The 9,307-nt window shown below is 35.1% G+C and overlaps 1 pseudogene; it reads left to right on the top strand.

Moving 5' to 3' along the window:
- Nucleotides 1-8,828: 8,828 nt before the first annotated feature.
- Nucleotides 8,829-9,307, top strand: LOC131819788 (large ribosomal subunit protein eL8-like; annotated as a pseudogene).

The following is a 9,307-nucleotide window of genomic DNA, read 5'->3' as shown; positions in this document are numbered from 1 at the left end:
TGGAGGCAGGTGGTGGGAAGTTGGCAGGAGGAATGCATCTGTTCTGGTTGCCATCTGACCATGTGGACATCTGTCGAGTCATCTTCAGGCTCATGGCAACTTAGCTCTATTACATATAAGTCCTGTTGTACTATACTTTGTTCCCTTCCAAAAGTCCTCTTCAGAACTTCTTGTCTTTCTGTGACACAAGGGACTCTTTGAGCACACAGTTCAGACTGCTGTTCTGTTGCTAATATGGAGCTCGTGGACTCTGAGCTGGGATTCCATGGAATTTCTATCTGCCTAGACACAACAGGCAGCCAGAGCTCCTCTACTGACAACTACATTTTCCAGGAGAGGGCACACAGTTTCCCCCCTGCCACATCCCCCTCCACTCATCCTGAGGGGCATGAACTCAGGGGCCCAGCACCATTTATGAAGAAGCTAGCATCACCAAAACTCATATCACTATTCCTCATCCACTTCTCCTTCTCCAACCAGAAGAACCTTTACCTTGGATGCCAGAATGCATGTTCTTTCCTTCTGTGTATTTATACAAATGTATTATCTTATTAGAATACTTCTCTTTTTCTGTAAATCCTAAACTTTAAACTCAGGAACCAATAAAGAATACTTTTTCTCTGTTCTGCATTCCTTCCCTATAGCAATGAATATGGGATTACCTAGCTGACTGGGTGGGGGCAGTGTGTAGCATCAATAGAAAATGGAAATATCAGATGAAAATACTCTAGATAGTATTTCCAAATGTTATAATAATGCCTATAACTTATGACTAATAAATAGTGCTACAGAGAACAGAATTGAGAACAGAGATCTCTGGAGTATAACCAGAAACCAGAAACCTTCCTTTAAGCTAAATCAATTCCTGAATTTTTAGCTATTTAAACAATTTTGATGTTCAAGAAGATATTTTCAAAGATAAAATCTTTCTCTTTGTATATTTGATTAAATAGTGCTAACTCTGCCCAGGGGGTTACTGAAATGTATTCTTTCATATAATAGCTCTTATTATGTGAATATGATTTTGCCCTAATGTAAGCTTACCAACTTTTAATAATCTTTTTATATTTTCTAGGATTTCCAATAATAATAATAATAATAATATAAAGTATCTATTCATAGTAATTTAAATACGTAAATTTTAAATTTTTAATAAAATTTTCCATAATAGGAAATGTTCTACTAATTTATTTTTCTACATCCACCAGTTGCAAGGCATCTTAGTTTGAAGCACCTAGATGCTCTCAGATAGCCTCTTCACCAACTCTTGGCTGAACTTCTCTCTTAACCAAAACTATACTTTTTAAAAGAGTAATCCTCAGGGCACCTGCATCAGAATAATCTAGAATGATTGGTAAAATTATAGATTTCTGGGTACCATGTGAGACTTACTGAACTGGCATACAGAGCAGACAATAGAGCCCAGATATTTGCATTTGTAGGCTGCATCCTAAGTGATTTTTGTAAATGATACAGTTCCATGGAAACATTTATTCTATCTATTTTCCATCAAAAAAATTTCTTTCAGCAGAAAAGGTAAAAGTAATATGCCATTTAAGAAATATTTCAATGTTAAAAACAGAGGAAACGGGACTGGAAGAGATTATGCTGAGTGAAATAAGTCAAGCAGAGAAAGTCAATTATCATATGGTTTCACTTATTTGTGGAGCATAACATAGCATGGAAGACATGGGGAGATAGAGAGGAGAAGGGAGTTGGGGGAAATTGGAAGGGGGTGAACCATGAGAGAATATGGACTCTGAAAAACAATCTGAGAGTTTTGAAGGGGCGGGAGGGTGGGAGGTTGGGGTACCAGGTGGTGGGTATTATAGAGGGCACAGATTGTATGGAGCACTGGATGTGGTGCAAAAATAATGAATACTGTTATGCTGAAAATAAAAAATAAATTTAAAAAAAAAACAGAAGAAACTATAAACATGTCTGTTCACTTCCCATATTTCAACAATTGAGTTGATCTGTCCAAGTGAAAAGAAAGAACAAAAAAAGAACAAGGATTAGAATGCATGTATCTTAACTATAATTCTAGTATATCTGTTTAATCTTTGTAGTCAATACCTGCTGGTCCCCAAAACTGTGGGTTTTATTTCCTTTGGAGATCAGAAATCTTTCTGTAGCTTTCACACTTTTATAAGAATTACCTTACTAGTAATGTTTGAGCATCCCTCTAACAATTCGCTAATATTTATTCTTGGTTATATTTCTATAGTTTCTTCTTTTAAAAGGTTTCTTTAAGGACTGCCTTCATTCATCCAAAATGCATTTATTAAGAGTCTTCCCTGGACCAAACACAGTTCTGGGTAAAGGCGATATAGCTTTAAATAAAACATACAAAAAATTCTGCATCATGAATGAGTACAATTTATTGGTCTGTTCTTCTTTAATTATTCATTTGAATTACTAATATTTAACTAACTTTATACTAAGTATTTTGACTTTTTGCTTTTAATATACTTAGTTTTCTCCAAACTTTATGAAATACAACTCCCCAAAGTTTTGGGAACTTATTTATGTTTTCTACCCCGTCTTATTCCATCCCTTTCAGTAGCACTTTATTTAAAAAATTCCAAAGAAATGATCACTCATTTGTTGAAATCTCAAGAGTGAAGAATAACTAACAATCAATGGCTGTTATGCTACTTTCTGAGAACAGAATGTTGACTAGGAGAGTACATTTTAGAATCAAAGACTAATAAGTTGAAAAGAAAAGGTAGAAAAATATTTACCATGAAACATTAGCCATAAGAGTAATGGAGTGACTTCATTAATATAAAACAAGACTTCAAAACAAGAAATATGACAGGATGAAAGAAAGCTATTTCATAATAATAAAAAGGGCAATGTGTCAGGAGAAATAGCCATTATAAGTACATGATTATATGAAAACAGATCCCTAAAATATATGATGTGAGAAATGACAAATTAAAAGGGGAAATGTATAATTCAACTTTACAACTGGAAATTTAATATTCTGTTGTCAAGAAATGGCATAACAACTAGACAGAAAATCAGTAAGAATATAGAACCCTTGAACAGCATTATCAACCTACTTGACCAAATTCTTATATATGGAATATATATGGAACATTCTACCCTACAGAAAACAGAATACATTTGTTTTGTGCATATAGAACATTCTCTATTATAGACAATATGTGAAGACATAAAATAAGCTTAAATACATTTGAAAGACTGAAATCATACAACGTAGGTTCTCTGACCACAACTGAATCAAATTAGAAGTTGGCAACAGAAAGAAAATTGGAAATACATAAAATATGTAGAAATTAAACAACCCTTCTAAACAACTTCTAGGCTGTGCTCGCTTCGGGAACACATAGACTAAATAGCTTCTAGGCTAAAGAAGAAATCAAAAAGAAAGAGAAAATAAAATATAACAACTGAAAATAAAAATAAAAATGTATTGTATGAAGCTATAGCAGTGATTAGATGGAAAACTATAGCTTTGAATGTTTACATGAGAAAGGAAGAAAGATCTAAAATCCATAATCCTGGTTCCATTCTAAGAACCCAAGAAAAGAATAAATCTAACCCAAAGTTGCAGAAAGGAAATAAATAAATATCAGACCAGAAGTGAATGAAATAGAAAATGTAAAAGCTAGGGAAAAGTAAAAAATAAAATCAAAAGCTAATGTTTTAAAAAAATCTACAAAATTGATAAACTACTGATGGGAATATAAATTAGTATATGCACCCACCATTCATGACTCACCACTCATCTAATCCTGATTGCCTTCCAAAGGCCCCACCTCTTAACACTGTCATTTTGAGGGGTAGGATTTCAATATATTAAGTTTGGGGGGACACACACATCCCATATATAGCATGTACCAAGCTGAACACAAACATATACTACAACTCAACAATTATACTCCTACATATATGTTCAACAATAATAAGTAGTTGTGTCAAAAAATATAGAAATATATTCATAACAATTTTGTTTATAACTAAAAACTGGAAAAACCCATCCACAGTGAGTTGGAGAAATATAAATAAACATTCTGGAGAATGTAAATAAACACACACACACACACACACACTCTCAGACTACTACCCAGCAATGAAAAAGAATAAATAGGTATCACACAACAACTTAAATGAACCTAACAGACATAAAGTTGAACAAAAGAAGCCATGCGCAAGACAGTATATACCATATGATTTATTTAACCTAAAGTTTTCAAATAGACAAATCTAATCTATGGGTACAGTAGTCAGAATAATATTTAACTTTCCAAGGAGAGATTGTCTGAGAAGAGGTAAGAGGAAAACATGCATTCTGAAAGCTTGCTGTTTTCTGTATTTTAACTGGGAAATGATCACACAGGTGTATACATTTCACATACCCATGTTTATCATTTACTGAAAATTCATTCACCATTATAGTTAAAATTTGGCACTTTATTGTATGCAATTATATGCCAGTAATTAACAAAAATTATATCTCTTATATTATAGTAAAGAATAAGTCTGAATAAAAAAGAAGACAAAAATTGCAGACATTGATTAAAAATTAAATTCCTAATACAACATTAAATTCAGTGAGAATTGTAGCTAAGATATGATCTCAAAATAAGTAATGCATGAATATAATATATAATATAATAAAGTAACATGTGAGATTTATGAATATAATAATATTTATTTAGTGAAAAATTAAAGACTTCAAAAACCTAATATTTAAATATTTCTACCAGACCATTTTAGAGGGAAATTGATGACCTTAATAAAACTTAGCTGCCCCCTCCCCTTCAGAAGGGTAAGCAGTGTATATGACAGAATTAGAAAAATAAATCCAGGGGCACCTGGGTGGCGCAGTGGGTTAAAACATCTGCCTTTGGCTCAGGTCATAATCCCAGGTCCTGGGATTGAGCCCAGGCTTTCTGCTCATCAGGGAACCTGCGTCCTCCTCTCTCTCTGCCTGCTTCTCTGCCTACTTGTGATGTCTGTCCGTCAAATAAAAATAAAATCTTTAAAAAAAAGAGAGAGAGAGAAAGAAATCCATAACATTTGTCTGGAGAGCAATTCAGCTCATTGTGAATCCAAATCTATGAATATGCTTACAATAATACAATAAACTCAAATGGAAAGTTTTATTGTAAAATATGTCCAATTTTTTCACAACTACATGACTTATATTATCATCCAAACTTTGACCAAGACTAAAATGTTTTAAGCTCTCTCTCTCTCTCTTTTTTTTAAAGATTACATTTATTTATTTATTTGTCAGAGAGAGAGAGAGAGAATGCAAGCATACAAGCAGCGGAGTGGCAGGCAGAGGCAGAGAGAGAAGCAGGCCCCCTGTTGAGGAAGGAGCCAGATACTGGACTCATTCCCAGGACGGGGATCATGACCTGAGCCAAATACAGCAGCTTAACTGACAGAGCCACCCAGGCGTCCCAAACTCTTTCTTGATTTAACCAAACTGAGAAACAAAGGAAAAAATAAATGAAACATTCCAAATTGGTTTGAGTTCACAATACATTAAAGTCCCATTAAAGGAGCTATAAATGGATGGTAATTTATTCAGTATTTGATCCATTTGACATAATTACCCACTTAAGATTTTTCACATTATCCTTCCTATGAAAGCAGGACTATCACAATTTTAAAGTCTTAAGCAAATATAAAACTGATTTTTAGCTGAGTGAAATAAGTCAAACAGAAAGAGTCAATTATCATATGGTTTCACTTATTTGTGGAGCATAATAAATAGCATGGAGAACATGAGGAGATAGAGAAAAGAAGGGAGTTGAGGGAAATTGGAAGGGGAGGTGAACCATGAGAGACTATGGACTCTGTAAAACAATCTGAGGGTTTTGAAGGGGCGGGGGGTGGGAGGTTGGGGTACCAGGTGGTGGGTATTATAGAGGGCACGGATTGCATGGAGCACTGGGTGTGGTGCAAAAATAATGAATACTGTTATGCTGAAAATAAAAAATAAATTAAAAAACAAAACAAAAACAAAAACTGATTTTTAGGATAAAATCATAATGATACATAGGTAAGACTTATTAAACATTATGCAACCTCAGCATTACATGCCTATTATTTTATAGGCATTGTTATTTTATTATTATTTCATATAATATTCATCACAAGTCTATGAGATAGTATTCTTATTATCCCCATTTAAAAGATGAGAAAACTGAGGCATAGAAAGATTAAGTTGCCCAAGGTCATCAGCTAGAAGTGATAAAGAATTGTCTAATCTCAAAGGAAATTCTGTAACATAGCGTGGGCTAGAGTTCAGTAATATACCAAGAGAAACACAGTGTATTCTAAATTAAAACGTGAAATAAATACAACATGTGATTTAGTGGTGGCCTCACATTGCCAATTCTGTGGTAAGCCCCCCAAACAAAGCCACATATGTCCTTGTGATACCACAAACAAGATGATTTAAGAATGATAAACTATTTACCTATCTTGTGCTCCATTTTGCTAGTGCTTCTTCTGGGAGCTAGTTGCCTGATTCAGAAAAAAAAGCGGGGGGGCAGGGCAGGAGGACTTTAGATAAAATGGACTAGATAAAATGATCATTACTAAATCTATTGTAAGTTACCCAAGGATTTTCTAAGCCTTAATATAACAAATTCAACATGCATTATACAAATCTCAGGCACCCAATGGCAGGGCAGTAGTGCTTAGGCTTGCCACCATTTATTAATTCAATTCAGTTTTTCCTGGTGAATAAACGAAATGAGTTTTAAGACTGAACTCCCGTGTGATATAATGAAGTGAGCATGCACCTTGGAATTACAAAAGCTAAGTTTACATGTTTGCTCTGATAAATACTGTGTCATCTTGTGTGAATCACCTTTTTGGGCCCAAGTTCCTCATCTACAATTGTAAAATCTGTATCTACATAATAGGGTTGATAGAGTTGAAATGAGAGAGTCATCATGATGCTTAACAGAGAGCCTGGCATAGCAGGTTTCTCAGTAAGTACTATCTCGGAGTCTTATTAATCACATTACTTCCAAAGAGCAGATTGAAATGCATATATTATGTTTTTATAAATTTTATATTTTAACTTATTTTTCTGAAAAAGTTCTACATGCACAGAGTTTTACAATGACAAATAATTATAGGGTATATAGTGAAAAATAAGGCATTCTCTATTCCTTTTCCTTTGCCTGAAATTTCCCCTCAGAAGCATCAACAGTATAAACTTTCAGAGATATCAAATGAATATAAAAGAATATATGCAAATCTTCCTGTTCAGTACAAATGATACCTACTTCTCTACCCCTTATTTTTTCACTTAATTTTATATCTTGGGGATCACCGATTATCAACACTTTTGGGTTTTGACACAATCTAATAAATAGCATGACAACTAATCACCAGACTTCTGAACCAATTGAGTTGGGACAAAAATTACCAGATGGAGAACACAAGACCAGTTTTAAACTAATGAAGAACAGGAGGACTTAGCTTAATGTGAGAACCAAAAGGGCTTGCTAATAACCTCTTCCCCAGTAGAAACCTTGGAACAGTTGATCTGAGAGAACGTTGAGCTCTAAGAGGAGACACAGCCCCCAGAGTCTCCCTCCCATTCTGAGTAGAGGTAAAGAACTAAACCAGTTGCCTTTTCTTTTTTCCTTCTCGCTTAGGTTAGTCTATTTTATTTCCTTCTGTTGACAAGGCTGTAATTAATATCCTTGATTGTAGATACATTCTTAGAAATGAAAATAAAGAGTATTTGCTTGTTAAGTTTTCATAGGAATTACCAAATCACTCAGTATGAGAAAAGTATTAAAATACATGTATTAAAAAGACACTCATTTCATCTTCATTAAGTCACTAAAATGTGGGGCTTGTGCCCTACAGGTCACAGGATGGGATTGGAAACCATTCATCTGTACTATCAATTCAGTACTTCCTATTCCTAATGGAAAAGTGCTTTCAGCTCAAGAAAGATACTCTTTGGCACTTCCAAGTTGGTAGCCAAAGGGACATCATAAGTCTTCTGAGATATAAGTTCCCAAGCCTGTTGACTTTCAGGCACTTCAGTTACCCAACACCCAAAAATCTTTTGCGTTAAGAGCAGCATTTCATATATAGACCCAAACAGCAGGAACCTAAATCTGGCGAATGTAACCAGAAGGAGAATGAAGGCTTTAAGAACAGCAATAAGTAAAACACACTAATTATTCCTCTGCAGCAACAATTGTAGAAATTCTATTTGGTGAAAGTTTGATGGGTCTTTGGTTTCTTTTCAAAATACAAAGCATATTTTTAAGTAAAAATTCAAAAGGAAAAACGTTCGAATGAGTTTGTCAAACACGTGAAGCACGAGTTAGTTTTGACTTGGAAAATAATGGTTCTCATAACATTACCACAAAGGTGGTATTTGGGAATAGAATGAATATAGGAAATATGGTAGATTATTTTGTATGAAATGTACTGTGAAGTGCATACTTTTCTAGTCCTAAGCTATTTCTTGAAAATGTAACTACCGGACATCATAATCAATGACGCTAACTTTTCTTTAATACTACAAATTCTACATACAAGTAAACTAGAAACAAAACAAAAACAAACAAATAATATTTGGAAAACAGAGGCAGTTATAATACGAAAAAAATGAGTTTGAATGTTTAAATGGGACTTCAGTAAGAAAATGGTTCATTCTGGAATTCCCACTTACACTGGGGAGATCTGCAATTAAAGCTTCTCTAATTACTATTTCTTACCATTGATTCCTAGGCTTAGATAATACTACAGCACTCTGTTATTCTCGCATTTCATTTTCTATTAAGTAGATCTAACCAGATAATCTAACAAGAAGAAAGATGCCGGCAAAGGGGATGTCCTCACCAAGAGGCCCCCCCGTGCTGCGAGCCAGGGTGAACACAGTCACCACACTGTTGGAAAACAAGAAGGCCCAGCTGGTCGTGATTGTGCACGACGTGGACCCCATTGAGCTGGTGGTGTTCCTGCCCACTCTGTGTCACAAGATGGGGGTTCCCTACTGCATCATCAAGGGGAAGGCCAGGCTGGGGCATCTGGTCCACAGGAAGACCTGCACCACGGTCACCTTCACGCAGGTCAACTCAGAAGACAAAGGGGCTCTGGCAAAGCTGGTAGAAGCCATCAGGACCAATTACAATGACAGATACGACGAGATCCTCCGCCACTGGGGAGGCAACGTCCGAAGTTGGTGGCTCACATCGCCAAGCTGGAAAAGGCAAAGGCTAAAGAACTGGCCACCAAACTGGGCTGAGTGGACACGGCTTGATTTTCTGTACATAAAAGT

Source organism: Mustela lutreola, chromosome 1 (assembly GCF_030435805.1).
Source record: "Mustela lutreola isolate mMusLut2 chromosome 1, mMusLut2.pri, whole genome shotgun sequence".
NCBI lineage: Eukaryota > Metazoa > Chordata > Mammalia > Carnivora > Mustelidae > Mustela > Mustela lutreola.
This window is presented reverse-complemented; position numbering and strand designations above follow the sequence as displayed.